This window comes from Papio anubis, chromosome 8 (genome assembly GCF_008728515.1).
Source record: "Papio anubis isolate 15944 chromosome 8, Panubis1.0, whole genome shotgun sequence".
Classification (NCBI taxonomy): domain Eukaryota; kingdom Metazoa; phylum Chordata; class Mammalia; order Primates; family Cercopithecidae; genus Papio; species Papio anubis.
This window is the reverse complement of record NC_044983.1, coordinates 50,437,699-50,456,706: the sequence shown is the minus strand read 5'-3', so window position 1 is coordinate 50,456,706 and position 19,008 is coordinate 50,437,699.

The following is a 19,008-nucleotide window of genomic DNA, read 5'->3' as shown; positions in this document are numbered from 1 at the left end:
GGGTACAGTATTCTTGGTCGGCAGTTTTTTTTCTTAGTATTTTGAATATCTGATCACAGTCTTTCCTGGCCTGCTAGTGTTCTGCTAGAGATCCACTGATAGTCTTGTGGAGGTTCCATCGTATATAATGAATCATTTTTCTTTCATTGCTTTCAAAATTCTCTTTGTCTTTGACTTTTGACAATTTATTTATAATTTGCTTTGTGTTTAACATTTCAGATTCAACACGTCCAGTGACCCTTGGGGTTCACAAATCAGAATGTCTATTTCTCTCTCCAAATTTGCAAGGTTTTCAGTAATCATTTCTTTAAGTAGGCTTTTTGTCCCCATCTTTCCTTCTTCTCCTTCTGGAATTTTCATAATGCATGTATTGTTTCACTTGATGGTATCCCATTAACTAATAACCTTTCTTTGCTTTGAAAAATTATTTTGTTTCCTTTTTGCTCCACCGACTGGATATTTTCAAATGACCTGTCTTCAAATTCACTGATTCTTTCTTCTTCTTTATTGAGTCAAATGTTGAAGCTCTCTACTGGATTTTTCATTTCATTCATTGTATTCTTCAGCTTTAGAATTTTAATTTTGTTTAATGGTTTCTATGTCCTTGTTGAACTTCTATAATAGTTTTGATCATGTGTTGCTTATCTAACTTCATTTAGTTGTCTACCTGTTTTGTTCTTGAAGTTCACTGAACTTGTCTAAAGGGATTATTCTCAATTTCTTGTCAAACAGTTCCTAGATCTCCATTTCTCTAGGATCAACTATTGCAGCTTTATTAGTTTTCTTTGGTAGTTTCATGTTACCATGACTCTTTGTGATCCTTATATTCTTGCATTGGTGACTGTGCATTTAAGGAAGCAGTCAGGTCTTCTAGCCTTTACAGGTTCACATCGGCAGGGAAAGACCTTCGCCCATCAGCCCAGCCTGGGGTTTTAGACAGACCAGCTGGTAGCATTCACAGGTAGGTGATGCTTTCTGTTAAGGTCTCCAACTGGGCAAGACATCTGTCCATGCTCTGATGTTGGGTGGAGCTGCAAGGTGGTCTCTGCAACCAGTAGGTCTGCTGACCTGGCTGTGGTCAGGCAGAACTTCTGATTGGGCTCCTGGCAACGTGGGGCCACTGGTTGGGCTCCACAACTGCCTCTGGTTGGGCAGAGTTATAGGCTGCTTTCCCTGGCCAAGCAGTGCTGCTGCTTGGACTTATGATTAGGCAGGGCTATAGGCTGAGTTCCACAATCACTCCTAGTCAGAGACCTAACCAATCTCTCTGGCCAGACAGTGCTCATGGCTGGTCTTCACATTTACGCAGACTGAGCTCTGCAGTTGGGGTTAGCTGCAGCCTGGGCTCTGCAACTGGGTAGGGTCACAGGCTGTGTCCCACAGTTGAGCAGGGTTATTGGGTGGGTTGCCTGATAATGCAGAGTTGTTGGCTGTGCTCCACAGTCAGTGAGGACCTCTACTGGGCTCTCAGGTTGGGAGAATCTGTAGATTGTGCCCTGCAGTTTGATGGGGTTATTGGCTGCACTCCACAATTAGGTGGGTTTGCTGTCTGGACTCCCTGCTCCATCAGGCTATGCTCTACAATTTAGCAAGACCATAGGCTGGGTTTTATTATCAGGTGGGGCTGTAGGCTAAATTTCACAGCTGAGAGGGGCCATAGACTGGGCTTCATGGTAGGCTGGATTGCTAGCCTAGCTCCCTGGTCAGGCAGGGACACAGGCTTGCCCCATAGTTGCGCAAGGTCACTGGCTCTGCTGCCAGTGGAATCACAGGATGGGTTCTATGTCATGGCAGAGTCTTTGTCTGGGCTTGTTGATCAGGCAGGGCTGCAAGATATGCTCCAGAGTCAGGCCGGGTCTTTGGCTTGGCTCATTGCTCAGGCAGAGCTGTAGGTTAGGCTCCATGGCTTGGCCTGACCACTGGCTTGGAACCCAAGACAGGCAAAACTGCAGACTGCATTCTCTGGCCAGACAGTACCACTAGTTTTGCTCCATAGTTAGGCAGAGACACTGACTAAGCTCTCTGGTTAGTCAGTGATAATGATAACAGCAGGGATGCAGTGCTATCGCCAAGTTCTGTGCACTGGTTGCTGTGAACCCTGCCATGCTTCTTTGTTCCTGGCTGACCCCATAGAATCTAGCCCTGCCAATTCCCCCAGTATACCCTGTAGGGCAAAGCAGAAGTGAGTTTCCCATGAAGCACCCCAAAATGTTGGAAAAGCTGGATGTCCATCTAGGACTAGCTTGGTATGATGCCATGCCAGCCTGAGGGAGAGGTGAAGCAGTCAAAGTGTAACTGCTTCTATTACCCTTTTAATGAGACCTTTTCTCATTTCTGTGGGGTGCATCAACCTCACCCCCAGTTTCTGGGATTTTCACAAAGGTGCTCTTCTCCGTAGATAATTGTTAGTTTGTCTTCCTGTGAGGAGTACTTAAGCTAGGCAAATTTCATTCTATTATCTTGCTGACATCATCTGAGCTGGGGTTTTATTTCTGCAATTTATTTTCTATTTAAGGGGAGCAACATTATTAACTTTTCTTAATAAGTATTTATAAGTGAGAATTTGTAGAAGATGTCATTTTAAAAATATTTCAACTTTTGTAACTAAGGAAAAAGTTTAAGTTAAATTGTCCCTAGGATCTGCCATCCACAGGAAAGTCAATCATGTCAACAGGGAACTGCTTAGTGCGGCCACTCCTAAACTTCTGAATGAAGTCAATGTAAAATATCACCAATCCCCAAGTTTTAGGATTCCAAGAAAAAAAAAAAAAGGAAACAATGGAAAAGAAGATAAAGAAGAAAGAGGACAAGAAGGAGGAGAGAAAAGAAAGTCATACAGAGTTGTGCCGAAATCAAAATGACATGCTAACACCCACCTAGCTAATAATGGCTAATAGTTTGTAGGTCCACATGGACATCTAACCTTTAAACATCGAAAAGACCCAGATAAACATTCTTGATATTACATACTCACTGACTTGCTCTAGCTCAGCCAACCTAGTCTTGTTTTCCTATGTTTCTTCCTCCCACTCCAGCCTCCAGACATTTCTACACATACCCCCATGACAGAAATAGCCACCCACCAGCCATCTGCCAAGCTGCCTTCCTGCCTTCATTCATCTGAAAAATTATCTTAAACCCCATCCTATCAGGAAGTCTCCAACAATTTGTGGGCAGTATCATAAGAGTCAGCCTAAAGAGCATAATGATAAGAGTGTTTTATACTTTATATAAAGTGCATTGATTCTTAACTCTTTCAATCTGCATAGATATAAAGTATTGTTGCACGCATTTTACAAAGGAGGAAATTAAAGTTTACAAATGTTAAGTGCTTTATCCATATTTCCTTATATAGTAAAGGGCAGAGTTGGAGGTCAAATATAGGTCTTCTCTTTGCTGCTGATATAAATTGTTTTTACAAAGGCAAAACTGTATTATCCATTTCTGTTCTAAGAAGCATAAGGGATATTCAATGATTAGGCAAGTGCCCTAGGAGTTCACAATAAATATTAAACCTATTCATCTACAAAATTAATTGACTTCATACAATAGTAAATCAGAAGCAGAAAACGACTTTCTAGGAGTGAATGGCGTAAGCACTAACTTTTTCCAAGCAACAGAGACTACTACTTAGATTTCAATTTGCAAAAATGCAATAAAAAGCTCAACTAAATCTCTGGGCAGGTTTATAAGTAAATAATATCCATATAAGATACATGGATGCTTTTATGATTCCTTCAGAGAAGGATCACAAGAAAAATTCAACAATGAACGCCCCCAAGATAAAGCAGCCAATATTAAACGAATTTCAGCCAAGTAATTTTTATTAAATTTTTATGATTTCAACAGCTATTCATGAGTGTCTAGTCTATGTCAGGCAATGAACAGATTCAAGGGTTAGCAACTGAACTAGGTCTAGTCCCTGTTTTCTAGAAACTCCTCTCTGCCTACTCTCTCCAACTTTCTGCCATAATGGACATTTTGCTCTTAATTTTGCCTTGATTGTTTTCCTGAGGATGTTTAATTTCCTTCATTTTGGCTCTCAGTGACATTCTAGGTGCAACCATAGAGCTGAACTGTATAGTCTATAGAGGGTATATATCAAAATTGCTACAAAGCCACTGACACCATTTTGCAAGCCCTTTTTGAAACTAGAATCCCCTTCTTTTATGAAGTCCTACAATCAAGTTCCTCTTCGAGGCCTATGATTGGGTCAGGAGAATATTACAGTTACCCTACATTGTCACCTACCATATGAATCAGTTATATAAAAGGAAATTTTCACTTTTCTGACAATAAGATAGTCAATGTCTCAAGAGCCACTTGGATGGTGGTTCTTCTATTCCAAGGATTTAGTCACATGACATAGCCTCGAATCCAAATTTATATTGGGCCAGTTCTTGTTTATCTTCAGCAAGTTATGGAAATCGTGGAAGATTTCATGGAGAAACAGAAACTTGAATTCAAAATAACAAAATATGACCAAGATAGTAAGAGGAGAGCAGGACTTCCGAAATGGCAGACTGAGACCCTCCATAAATCCAGTGCTCCACAAAAGCAATAAAAAAATTATTGAAATGAAATTATCTAGAACTCTGAAAATTAGTCAAAAGATTATAACAAATTGAGGAGCATGTATTCAATGAAAACGATGAACATTGGTAGAAACATAAGGATTTGTGTATTGTACGTTGATCTACTCTCTACCACCCTCCCCAACTCCACAATAGGCTTGAAAACTGGCAACCCTGCAACCACAGTAACTATTAAAACCAATAGTAAGGTGATCTACACCTAAACACAACACAGTAAAATTTTTGAAAGCCAAAAACAAGCAGAGAATCTTGAAAGCAGCAGAAGACAAACAACTTATCATATGTACAGGATCTTTAATAAGGTTAACTCCTGACTTCTCATCAGAAATCATAAAGGCCATAAAGAGGTGGGAAGACATATTCAAAGTACTGAAAGAAGAAAACTGTCAACCAGGACTTGGATATGCAAATTAAGACTTTCCCAGAAAAACAAAAATAGAGAATTCATCACTAGCAGACCTGCTCTACAAGAAATACCAAAGGGAACTCTTCAGTCTGATTTGAAAGGACACTAGAAGGTAACTTAAATCCATACCAGCAAGAAAGTTAAAAGATAACTCAAAAAACGGGAGAAAAAATTGTAAAGCATATATATGATAACAGATTCATATTCAGAATTATAAAGAACTCTTAAACTCATTAATAAAAAGACAAATGATCCAATTAAAAATGGGCAAATCATTGCTTCTCAGCCGTTTGGCTAAGATCAAGTATAAAAATGGGCAAGTCATTTGAATAGATATTTTTCCAGTGAAAACACATCAATGGCCAACAAGCATGTGAAAAGGTGCTCAATATTATTAGTCATTAAAGTAATACATATCAAAATCACAATAAGATACTATTTCACATCCACTAGGATGGTTAGAAGCAAAAATCATATAATATCAAATGTTGATAAGGATGTGGAGAAAGATGAAACCTTGTACATTGCTGGTAGAAGTGTTAAAATGGTGCAGCTACTTTGGAAAACAGTTTGGCAGTTTCTCAAAGTGTTAAACATATGATTCAGAAATTCTACTCCTAGGTATATACCCAAGTTTATGTGTGAAATGATACATACATAGTGAAACAATAACATGTTCACACAAAAACTTGTACATAGATGTTCATAGCTGCATTGTTCACAACAGCTGAAAATGAAAACAACTCAAATCTGTATCAACGGATAAATGGATAAATAAAATGTGGTTCATTCATATAATAGGATATTATTTAACCATAAAGAAGAATAAAGCACTGATACATGCTGCAACACTGATTAAGCTTTAAAGCATTCTTTATTCTACATAAAGAAGTCAGACACAAATACTCCATATTGCATGATTCCACTTATATGAAATGTCTAGAACAGGCAAATGTATAGAGACAGAAAGTAGATTACTAGTTTCCTAAAGCTGGGAGATAGAAAAATGGAGAGTTTCTGCTAATGGGTACTGGCCTTCTTTTTGGAGTGATGAAAATGTTCTAAAATTAGATTGTGGTGATTGTTCAGTACATTCACAGGGTTGTACACTTTATACACTTTAAATGGGTGAATGTTTTTTACCCTGATTTGATCATTATACAATATATGTATGTATTGGAACATCACACTGTACCCCATAAATATATAAAATTATGTACTCAATGTATTGCATTTAAAACGAAACTTTAAAACATAAAAAAATTTTAAAATATTAAAAATGGATGAATGTTATGATATGAATGTTAGGGTGAATTACATCGCAAAAAAGCACTTTTAACAAAAAGAAATGAAGACAACTTCCATAAGTCCACAGTCATATACTCTAACTTGCACAAAGAAACTGATAAATTTTAATTGAAATTATTAAATATGTTGTATGGCACAAATAGACAACATGACTTGGGATGTCATAGGGATTTAACAACCATTAAAATTTACCAGTGTTTACTATGTTTTGGGAGGCAATGTGCTATGTAAATCAGATACTTTTACAAAGTAGTTTTTCAAATGGCTCAAGAGTAATACCATTTCTCAGAGTTTGTCATAGGAAAATAGGTAGCTTTGGTTAAAAAAAAACAAGAAGAAAGCTAAGGTCAAAAGTATGTTTGTTGCAGCATTATTTATAATAGCAAAAACTTAGAAGCCATTTAAATGTCCAACGACACCAAAGTGTTCTATTTGTCCATAGTATATTACTTAGTATCTAATCAATAAAAATTTTAAGTGGGAAGACTTTGTAGCTCCTTTCATAAATGGCCATATTGCATGTAATACAGGGTGCTACAAAATTGCCTATGTAGTGTAATATTAATAGCAAACATTTATTGAGCATTTCAGATACTACACTGAGGATTAATTAATTTAATCCTCATTCTAACCCTTTGAAGTAAAGATTATTGAGGAAAGTGAGGCACAGAAATGTTAAGTAATATGGCCAGGTCACCACGCTTGTAAGTGGCAAAGTCAGCATTTGAATGTTGACCATTTGACTCTTTCGCCCATGTCTTAGTCATTAGGCTGCACCACCATTCCATCATACCATCATGCTCCATCATATGTGTTAGTGTGCTTGTGGAAAACATGTATGGGTATGAACAAGGACTGAGACAGATATTCAAAAATGGAAATACTCAGCTTGATGATAGGATTAGTAGTAAATTATTCCACTCTAATTTTTAAATGTTCTAAAATGCCTTTACTTTTTTGCCTTTATACAAATACAAAAATGAAGAAGAAACAAAAATCTTATGTCCCAGTTGTTATTACTGTTTCCCAGCTCCCATGGGATAAAACATGCCACATATACCAAGCAAATTTAATGTGAATGCAATACCAAAAGAACAACAAAAAATTACTCTCCATTTCATCTGCGGGGATGTACATCACAATATATCTTAGCAAACAAATTATAGCTATATCATTTCTACCTTGAATATATCTGCAGTGTTAGAGTTAAACAGCTGGTATTTCCCAGATCCCAAAATAATAGGACCTGAACATTTTGTTTCTCCATAGACATAAAGGAACACTGTTGCCGTGGTGCCAGCATTTTCAGGATCCCCAGTGACAATGATCACCTTCCAGTCTCCATCTGCAAAGGAAAAAGGAAATCAATATAAAAGTATAGAGGAAAAACACATTAATATTAGGAAAATAAATATTTCTACTTAATTTACTCGGTTATGAATAGTTTGTGAAATCAAGTACGAAAATAATTGCTTATCATGGATTTCCTTCTTGAATGCTAGAATATAAAAAGGTTTTGGAAATATTGTAGCTTAATTACAAAACAAATAGCAGTGGGCTTTTGAGAACAATACATATTTTGGGCAAAACAATGGAATTGGAGGCATTTAGAATTAAGTGTTTAGCTGAAATACTTAGGAGTTTATTTAGGCAAATAACTGTCAAATTTGGGGATGGGAATGAATGACAGGCATCCTGAAAACCTGACGTTAAGGCATCATCTGTCCTAGAAAAGAGTCCTATCAAGCTACACTAGTAACACAGTTTGGTGATCCTAGCAGATAGTGCTAAGGATGTAGAAGACATAAAAACAAGGCAAAAAAATTGCTAACTTTCTTTCTCATGAAAAATTGCTGGAGTACCCTGAGAGCTGGAACAAACCAACAAGTAAGGAAAAAAATGCTGTGCTGGACAAATAGGTCTTGGCAGAAGGAGTTGGGCTTGGGGAGGGAGGATGAAGAAAAGACACGTTTGAAGCAGAGAAAGACAATACATCGGGAAAGCATAGGAGATCACTGAACTTCCTGCTGCAGTGATACTGAGAGCACAGAAAGGCGAGACAAGCAGAGCATGGCAGGAAACAACTTAAAAAGATCTATGAGTTGTTTTATGATTGGTTTAGTTAGAAAGACAAAATAGGTCTTCATTTTATTATTTTGTGCACTTCTTTGGGAAACTACATCATCAAACCCACAGCAATGAACCCCTCTCACCCCGAGTCCACACCACACAGCCAAGCACAGCAAAGGACAAAGTCCTGCCAGTTAGAACTCTGTGCAGCGCATGCACCTCTACTCATCATAGCTTGTCCCTAGGGTGCAAGGGTAATCTGAAGATGTTGTTACTGTTGTTTTCCAAGGCTCCATAAACCTCCTACCTTGTAAGTAATTTTTATATTTCCAAAATACGATTAAAACCACCACACTCTGCCCACCAAGTTCTCAGCAATTCTTCCATTAAGATGTGATTTTCTTTTGAAAAGAACAATGCCTCTCCCCACCCGCCACTGTCCGTATATCCATAAACATCATTTGAAGATCTCTAAACAGTTTGATAAAACTTGCATCAAGTAAATTTGGCATAATGTCATCTTTGTTAAGAAAGATGGACCCAGTACCTCAAATGGGCAGCAGAACTCAAAAGGGTACACTGCTACTTCTACCTTGCAGCCAGCCAGCTTTCAGGATCTACAGTTCATGTGGGAAAATAAGAAACATGCAAATCTAAAGCTAAGTCCCATTGAGAATCCTATCATAATTTAGTTCTTACAGAAAACCTCACACCTGTGCTTTGATGCATAATTCAAGAAGTGGAAGGATCTCTTTCCTTTTTTGTAGGTCTTCTTTCCTATCTCATCCTTATCTCCTTCCCGGGCCATCTGAACCTGCTGTCTAGTACTATCATGATCCCCCCTACTATCATGGGGGCAAGGACAGGAATAAGTTTGCACAGAAGCTTGGATATCTTGTTTACTGAAATAGAGGCAAATAGCAAGGAACCACTGATTCATATAATATGTCTGTGTTCCTCCTTTTTGGAATTAGCATGTCACGATGACACAGGCCTTAAGGGTGGGATAACTAATGAAACATCTTCTACAGTTATTTTTATTCACTTTCAAGTTTTCCTAAGCATGTTTTTCTCTTTGCAATTGGAAAAAAAATAAATTTTATATTTCATGCTTTAAAAATCTAATCACTGAACTTCTCTAAGAATGTTTCACTACCTAAAATACAAAATAGTTGAGAACACTTACAGAAAATAATATTCTGAGTTTATTTTTAAATTAAAAGTTCCACTGCCCTATGAAATAATTTATTTATAACAGGGCTAAAAGTATGTGTACAGTTTTTGTATTGCTTGTATATGTGCCAAAATTACAAGTATTTTCTGTAATTTTCTATTGCAAAACTTTTTTCACAAAAAAAATCAAAAGAATATGCCTTCAGATATTTTATCTATGTTTCTTTTTTTTCCTTTGCCTTATAGCTACTGTCTATTCAACTCCAAGAACTCATATCAAAAAATGTTGTCATCTGTTAATCCCTTTGGAAAATTACTTCTATTAGAGTTTTCAAAGGAAGAAAGAAAATTCCATGTAATTGAAGTCTAAATATTTATCTTACATTTACCAATGTTTTGAAGGATTTTTTTAAAAGTTCGTTGACTGTGCAATAAGCCATTACTGACAATCTACCTCAGGCTGTGCCCTTTCATTCTCTTTTCCAAGCTTAAATTGGGGGAGATACTATAGCAATGTCTTTCATTTAAATAAACCCTACTGCAGATAAAAGGAAATTTTCTTGGAAATCACAGCCTTAGGAGGCTTACTTTCTTTTGTGTTAAAAATACTTTTAAAGTAGTTTGGATATACTCTATGATCTCCAAATATTCCATAATAAATTCAGATTTCTTCTCAACAATGAAGTAAAGTCTAACAGGATCTTCCATATTTACACGGAGAAGTATGTGCTCTGCCATTTCCATTCTCATGTAACCAGGTGCAATCAGTATACATAAAACTGACCTAGAGAATTCCAAACTTTAGCCTACAGTTGTTCCTCAGTATCTGTGGAGGATTTGTTCCAGAAATCCCCGTAGATACCAACGCCAATAGATGCTCAAGTCCCTGATATACAATGGTGTAGTATTTCTGTATAATACACACACATCCTTTTGTATATTTTAAATAATATCTAGATTATTTCTAATACCTAATACTATATAAATGCAACATAAATAGTTGTTAGAATGTATTGTTTAGGTAACAATAACATGAAAAAAGTCTGTACGTGTTCAGTACAGACACTACCTTCCTTTTTAAAAATATTTTTATCTGCTGTTGGTTGAATCCATGAATGTGGAACATCAAGTGTAATGTAGGCCAACAATTGGAATTAAATTAATATCTGTTGACAAGTTGACTTACAGATATTGTGTCCACATTATGCACAAACATTGTGTTCAACATTCGAGAGACTCTAAGGAACAAATGAGTTCGATGATCAAATCAAACTCCACACAGTTTATGCATCTTACCTAATACCGAGTTTACTAATGATTCACTAGCAGGACCCAGGACAAGCATTCTTCCCTGCAGAGATCATAGCCCAGGGGTTGGCAAACTATGGCCCATGGGCCAAATCTGGCCTGCCACCTGTTTTTGTAATTAAGTTTCATTGGAATGAAGCCATGCTCATTTGTTTATGTATTGTCCATCGATGCCTTCACACTACAACAGCAGAGTTGACTAGTTGCAACAAAGACCATATGGCCTGAAAAGCCTAACCCAGGCTCATCAGCTGGCAGCATGGGAGAGCTATCTCTTCAGATGTCTGCAATTGCAGCACTAACTAAAGTTGTGTGAGAAGTTCCAAGCAAAAAATCACCTGGCTGAGTCACGTTAACTTGCTGAAAGGTAGAGATAATAACAAATTATTGTTTTAAGCCACTGAGTTTGGGGGTGGTTTTTCACACAGCAATAGATAACTAGAATAGCTGCTGAAAGTATTTCACAGATAAGGACTCTCCATTATCTTTTTACTTATAAAAACATTAGCATTTTTATCAGGATGTCTAGTTATTAGCATGTATGCACAGGGATTTGACTGAGTCACCTCTTTCATGTATCCCAGGTAGAGGAAAAAATTAGACTGCAGACTTGTCATTAACTGTTTCCTTCCCAATGTTTTCTTATCAATTGGAAATGCATTCTCAGGAAAGCATGGCTGAGTTATTTTGGTGAGCAAAGTTGCTACAGCTAGTAAAGTTCAATAGCCCTTCCTTAGATTATAACATTTTTTCTTTACCTTATTCTGTGTATTCTGTTACAGGGGTTACATGCATTTGACTTTGCAGTTCAGAAAATTAACCCTGTTGTTGAATATAGAAACATCTGTGTCTAGACACATTTTCAGTTACTTGGCAACTACCCACTGAATACTCAAAGAAATGCAGAGAGGATGCATGTAAATTAAGCTCTTCCATGCAATTGTTAGTTGGGCATACTGAGGGAAAACACTCTTCACATCTGCTTGCCTTAAGTCACTGCAATGCAATAAAAAAAACGATGGGACAGTCTGCTTTGCCTCATTGGACAGCAAACGTGGTCCCCATGACTCTTACCTTAACAGAGTAGGACACAGGAAGATTGAGTGAAAGAGAAAAAACCCAGCGCGTCTCTGCAGACTGCAGTCTCTCACTTCCCTGACTATAATAATCAAGGGTAGATTGAGACAGCCTAAAAAGACCAAGAGCCCTATGCATGAAATGTTTGTTTGGCTCTTACTTGGTAGAGAAGTTGAGGGTTGTGGCAGGGAAAGACGGAGAAGAACTGCAGGTGACTTGGGGGATAAAACTCAAAAGTTGAACAGATCTACCTCCAAAAAAGTCCTGGAGAGCACCCCAGATTTTAGGTGGTGAGGAAGGGTCAGAATTAATAAAACTTTCTCTATCATTACATCCATGCTGACATAATATTACATACAGGTTGGTATGCCTGTCAAATGTCTAATCTAGCTCTTTTTATAATATTGATGCCCACTGCCCATAACACCCACCTCCAAGTAGCCACTGGACCCCTCTACAGCCTCCCTCTCACACGGTGACCTTCCCTTGTGCCAGCCTTCAGCTATCCTGAAAGGCTCCTTTCTTCCTCCAGGACTTGGACTAAAATCTTTCAGCCAAAATGTCCTCTCTTTCAGCTCTCTTCTCTAACCTGGTGAACATCCTAGCTCAAAGGTCAGCTTCTCTTAAGAAGCATTAACGTGGCCAGGTGCAGCGGCTCACACCTGTAATCCCAGCACTTTGGGAGGCTGAGGTGGGCAGATCACGAGGTCAGGAGTTCGAGACCAGCCTGGCCAATATGGTGAAACTTCATCTCTACTAAAAATACAAATATTAGCCGGGCATGGTGGTGCATGCCTGTAGACCCAGCTACTTGGGAGGCTGAGGTAGGAGAATTGCTTGAACCGGGAGGTGGAGGTTGCAGTGAGCCGAGATCGGGCCACTACACTCCAACCTGGGCAACAGAGTGAGACTCCATCTCCAAAAAAGGAAAAAAGAAGCATTGACAAACATTCCTCCCTGTAACCAGAATGAACCACTCTCCCTCTCATGCCTATACTGGACCCTGGCGCACTTCAACATTTGGACATGCAAGTAAGTGCCTTGACAGATCAGGACCCTCTCCACCCAGATTGTAAGCCCCTGAAGGGCAGATTTTGGCCTTAAATGTCTCTGTATTCCCAGTGCCTAATACAACATTTGGCACATAACAGCCTTTCAAAAAATGAATGGGTGATTTATGAAACGTTTTGGGATCCGTTAAAATGTATTTTGAAAAGCAAGGCTGCCTGTATGAGGAAGGATATTCAAGATACTATTAAGATTATTTCAGCACAATATATAACTACTTATCAATTAACAAAAACAAGTCCTTCTGATGATGTGTCATTAGTGTCATTTTTCATACAAAGGACAAGGACATTATTATTTGCCTCATAATTGATCTTATTAGCACAAAGATAATCGAAACAAATATTGACCTTGTATGATCCACATTTTCAAGGTCATATAAATATATTTATATGAGATTTAGCAAAGATACTGTAAACAAGACAGATTATTCTAATTTTTATTAATTTTATCTCCAAATAATTCTGTGTATATAAATTCACAAGTCCTTCAAAATACAACCTGATAAGAGGATCATGAGATTTTTTTTTTAATTTTAAGTGCTTTACAAATATTTTTATCCTTTCAAGAGACAAATATCATTAATCCTATTATACATGTAAAGCAATAGAGAAATTCTGTGCTGACTACCACAGGAGTTGGGATAAATTTGACACCGAATTAGAAACAGCTATGCTTCCTAGAATAAAATGGTTTTGAACAGTGCTCAATTTTCTCCACTTTAAGTCCAGAAAACAACCATAAAACATTATCAGAAATGAATCTGTTACCTATTTTATCTTGATATTGGTCTAAGATGAATCTCTTGTTATTCCTGTGATTATTTACCACCGATTATTGTATGATGTCGTAAAGGACACTCCACTTTACAGGGCTAAAGAGAGAAGACTAAGAAGAGTGACAGAGTCAGCCAACCAGGTGGGAAGTGCTTGCTGTAGTCCAAACATGTGCACAGTGGGACTACAGCCGCAGCACTTAAGACAGGGATAGGTTCCATTACAAGTGAAACATACAGTTTAAAAGCTAATGTTTATTGGATACATAAGATGTACTAGGCTCTGTTCAAGGTACTTTATGGATATTATTTAATTCTCACAACAATCCCAAGAGTTTCTACTATTACCTACATTTTATAGGAAAGAAACTGAGGCACAATGTATTTTCAAAATGTATTTGAAAGAAATACAGTGATTTCCCAAGCCATGCAGTGAGTAAGTGGTGCAGTCAAGATTCAGAATCTAGTACATCCGATTCCACCTCAAATCTTGACCCTTAACAGGGAGAAAAGTGTGAAAATTAAATATCATATTCTTTCCAGGTGCCCTAGGTTCCCTGTGATGATTTTCAACCTGGATTCTAGCAGCTCAGCCTTGGCATTTCCACCTTGTCCTCATCCCAAATTCCCTTCCATTGTATCCTTGATACTTGCTGCCAAACCTCTTCCATGTCCCATTGCCTCTTTAATCACTTGGCTTACATGGAAAACTTGACTTGCCTTCCTTTGACTATAGTCATCCTTCGGTGGCTTACATGGAAAACTTGCCTTCCTTTGACTATAGTCATCCTTCGGTGTTCCAGGGAGATTAGTTCCAGGATGCCCCCTCATATCAAAATCCAAAGATGCTCAAGTCTCTTATAGGAAATGGCCTAGTTGGCCAAGAATAGTAGCTCACATCTGTAATTCCAGTGCTTTGGCAGGCCAACGTGGGAAGATCAAGCCCAGCCTGGGCAACACAGTGAGATCTTGTCTCTACAATTTTTTTTAATTAGCTGGGCGTGGTGGCATATGCCTATAGTCCCAGCTACTCAGGAGGCCGAGGCAGGAGGATCCCGAGGTGAAGAGGTCAAGGCTGCAGTAAGCTATGATCATGCCACTGCACTCTACCCTGGGTGACAGAGCAAGACCCGTCTCTAAAAAATAAACTAATCAAACAAAAACAACAATAAAATGGCACAATATTTGCATATAACCTATGCACATCCTCCCATATACATTAAATCTTCTCTAGATTACTTATAATACCATATAAATGCTATATAAATAGTATTTTTTAAATGTGTATTACTTTCTGTTGTTATATTGTTATTTTTTATTGTTTGGGTTTTTTCTGGAACTTTTCGATCTATGGTTGATGGAATCCGGGGATGTAGGACCTGCAGGTACGGAAGGCCAACTGCATTTGCTAACAATTCCTGAGTGCTTTGTGTCCCAACATCCTAAGCAATCTACTAGGTTCAAATCTACTTTTCAGACCCACATTACTGTGTGCTGGTCATTAGGAGAGCAATTCATAATCTTCAATATATTTAGAATCCAAGTCTTGACCTATGTATGCAGGTCTATATGAGCCTATCCACTACCAATTCTACTGCTACCATGATCTATTGCCGCATAACAAACTATCCTAAAACTTAATGGTGCAGAACAATGACAATCATTTCTTATGCCATTGAAAGTACAATTTGGGCCAGGCTTAGCAGGGAAGGATTATCTTTGCTCCACATAGTGTCAATTGGGGCAGTTCAGCTGTGGCCAGGAGGATTTGCTTCCAACATGACTCTCTCAATGTGACTGGCAAGGTGGTGCTGTTGGCAAGCACAGCCAGGGGTCAGAGCAATGGCCTTAGTTCCTTTCCATGCAGACTTCTCCATAAGGTCCAGGCTTTTTCACAGGACAGTGGCTGGATTCTAAAGACTAACATTCCCAGGCAGGAGTGGTGTCATCTTTTATGACCTAATAGTGTATAGCAAAACCGTCACATACTATCATTTCTGCTTTACACAGTTAGTCAAGGCAGTTTCGAATGTCTGCCCAGGCTGATTCCACCTTTTGTTGAGTTCAGAAGAACACAGAAAATGCTGCAGTTACAGACGTTTTCAGCAAACAGTTTCCCACACCCTCCTTTCCAGACTTCCCCATCTCCACACCTCTCTGACCACTTTTCCAGCAGAACCACTATTTTCTAGGTCAGCAGTTCTCAACTGTGGGTGATTTTGCCCCTTAGAGACATTTGTTGATGTCTGGAGACATTTTTTTTTGTCATCACAACTAGGTGCGTGCTATTGCCATCCAGTGGGTGAGTAGAACCCAGGAAAGCTGCTGAATACCCTGATATTTATGACAGTCCCCCACAACAAAACATTATCCAAGCTGAAATGTCAGTAGACCCAAGGTTTAGAAAACTTGCTTCAGACTAACAAGACATACCCTGATTAAGTCTACTTCACCCCAAACCATTCTATGCTTTCTGTGAATTATTTATAAACACAAAGTGGTTGAGGTGTAGGCTGTTGATGGTGATGTTTCTGCATGGCTTTTGGATATCTGAAGATGCTGAGTGAGTATTACTGTTTCAGTGTCAAATCCATTCCATTCCACTGCTATGTTGAGTTACGGTTATTTTGTCTCAAACCAAAAAAAAAAAAAAAAAATGTGAGCCAGTGTTCTAGAATCAAACAAAAACTAAACACTAGCTATTTAATTTGGGAGCAAATGAAGCTAAACCCAGCCAGGGCATGAGAAACACTGCACTGTCTTCCTGGTTGCTCACTTAACACTTCCTGGCATGCCCATACCAAAGGTTTCAGGCACTAAACAGTAAGTCACAGCATCTGGCCTCTGCTGGGAGAATTCCTCTTGGCTCACCTTCTCTCCTTTTGATTCTAAACTTGTTCACAAGTTGACTTCTCTTTTCCCACTTAGCCCTGCTGGAATTCATTAACCTAGTTTCAGGCTCTGTATGTTGGGACTGACGAGGCAATCTTGAAAATGGTTCCTCTGGCATCTCAGCTTCACAAATTATGCACACTCATCTGAGACACTGATTCCTGAGGCCTGCCCAGGCTCCCTAGTGCCACAGTGTGTCTTCCTGTGGAGGAAATGAGGCTGACACAACAGATAGAAGGCTCCAATACAAGAGGTAGGCTGTTACTCTGTCATTATCCACACCACCACAGGAAATTGTACCCTGAATGATCAGAGTAGAAGGCAATACAAAGCCATCTATAGTTGACTCAGAATGCATGATGATGTGATAGAATATTTTATGTTCTTAATCATGTTTAGCTGAGACTAATCATTAAATTTAATTTTCTTTCTTTGAGCAGACACTATTTGGGAAGTGAGGCCAGCCAAGCATGTATAGGCAATAGAATTGAGAGGAGAGAGAAAATATTTCAATAATCTTTACCACACAAAATCCACCAAATTGTTAATGATACTACAAAGAGTTGGCATTGCCTATAAATAAGTGCTCCAAGAATTTTTAAATCCCTGAAGTCAGAAATCCTTGAGTACATGTAGGAAGCTGAGTCATTAAAATCAAGCAGCTTTGTATAATGGTTAAGAGCTGAGTTCCAATATCAGTTCTTTCATTTACTAACTGCTTGACTGATGACAAGGTTCTTAGACTTCTGAGCCACAGTTTCCTGAGATGGTATTTTATTTATTTAGTTTTTTGAGACAGGGTCTTGCTCTGTTGCCCCAGCTGGAGTGCAGTGGTGCCATCTAGGTTCACTGCAACCTCCAAAACCTAGATTCAAGCAATTCTTCTGCCTCAGCCTCCCGAGTAGCTGGGATTACAGGCATGCACTACCACGCTCAGCTAATTATTGTATTTTTAGTAGAGACTGGGTTTCACCATGTTGGCCAGGCTGGTCTCAAACTCCTGACCTCAAGTGATCCGGCCACCTCAGCCTCCCAAAGTGCTGGGATTACAGGTGTGAGCAACTGCACCTGGCCCTGAGATGGTATTTTTAAAGCCATTTCACTATAATACAATGAGATTCTGGATAAATTACACAAAAAAATTGTTTTTAGTACATTATTCTAATCTCAAGGAAGTAAGAAAAATTATCCACTGCATGTTAATAATAAAAGGGGCCACTAGCTGAAAGTGAGTGGTGAGCACTCAGCAAACAAGAAGGCGAGGACTGCAGGTGTGATGGATGCCAACACTCCAAGCCAGGAGAATGAGTGGCAATGGCCACACGAGGGTGGGAGCTGGACCTGAGACTTCTGAAGTAAGCCAAAGGGGGATACACCCTTAGTGAAAGGTTGGACTCCAAATAAGGGGTAGTAAAAGGAGCTTATCAAAAACCCAACCTGTCCCCACAAAGGTTCTGGTTGAGAAAAGAGTAATATGAAATATAATAACAATAATAATCTCCCCTGACAATTAAAAACATCCTTTCACTCAGATTTTAAACAAGGCTAAAAGCTAAATGTAGCTTAATATGTTAAAAAATAACACAACAAGATAAATCCAAAGACACAGAAGATAAATACTCTCTCACGCACACATTTTTAGTGACTGGGGGCAGGGGGCAGTGAAAATCAGTCCCTCTAAAGCAAGAACAGTACAGTCCCCGAAGTCGAACCACTTGCATTCAAATTCTAAATCTGTTTGTATGACTTTAGGCAAGTTATAAAAACCTCTCTGTCCTTTAGTTTCATCACCTGTGAAGTAGAATAATGATACAACCTACCCCATAGGGTTACTGGAGGATGAAATATATAAATTTTTCTGGAACACTTAGACTACACAGCAAATAATATACGCATTCACTATTAATGTTACCATCACTGCTTCTATTCCACATTGTACCAGGGAACTAGATAGCATATTAGGATAAGAAAAGGTGTTGTAATTCACATATGATATGGTCTTCATAGATCATTCAAATTGTATCTTGGAAAACCTTCTAGAACTACAATTTAAATTTATTTTTTATTATATAATTAATATAAATTTATTGGAATTAGTGAAGGGGTTTAGCATAGTGGCTGGATATAAGAGCAATATGCCAAAAGCACTGATAACAATGAAGAAACTCAATCCAGCAATGGATACTGAAAATATTCTCTCACAACCAAGTTCAGTCTAACTCAGTTATGTAGTTATTTTTGCTATGAAGAATGATTTTACCTATATGAATTATAAATATTTAAGATTATAAGGTGTCAAAGTTTAGAAAACATGTCCTAGATGATTGTAGGAATTA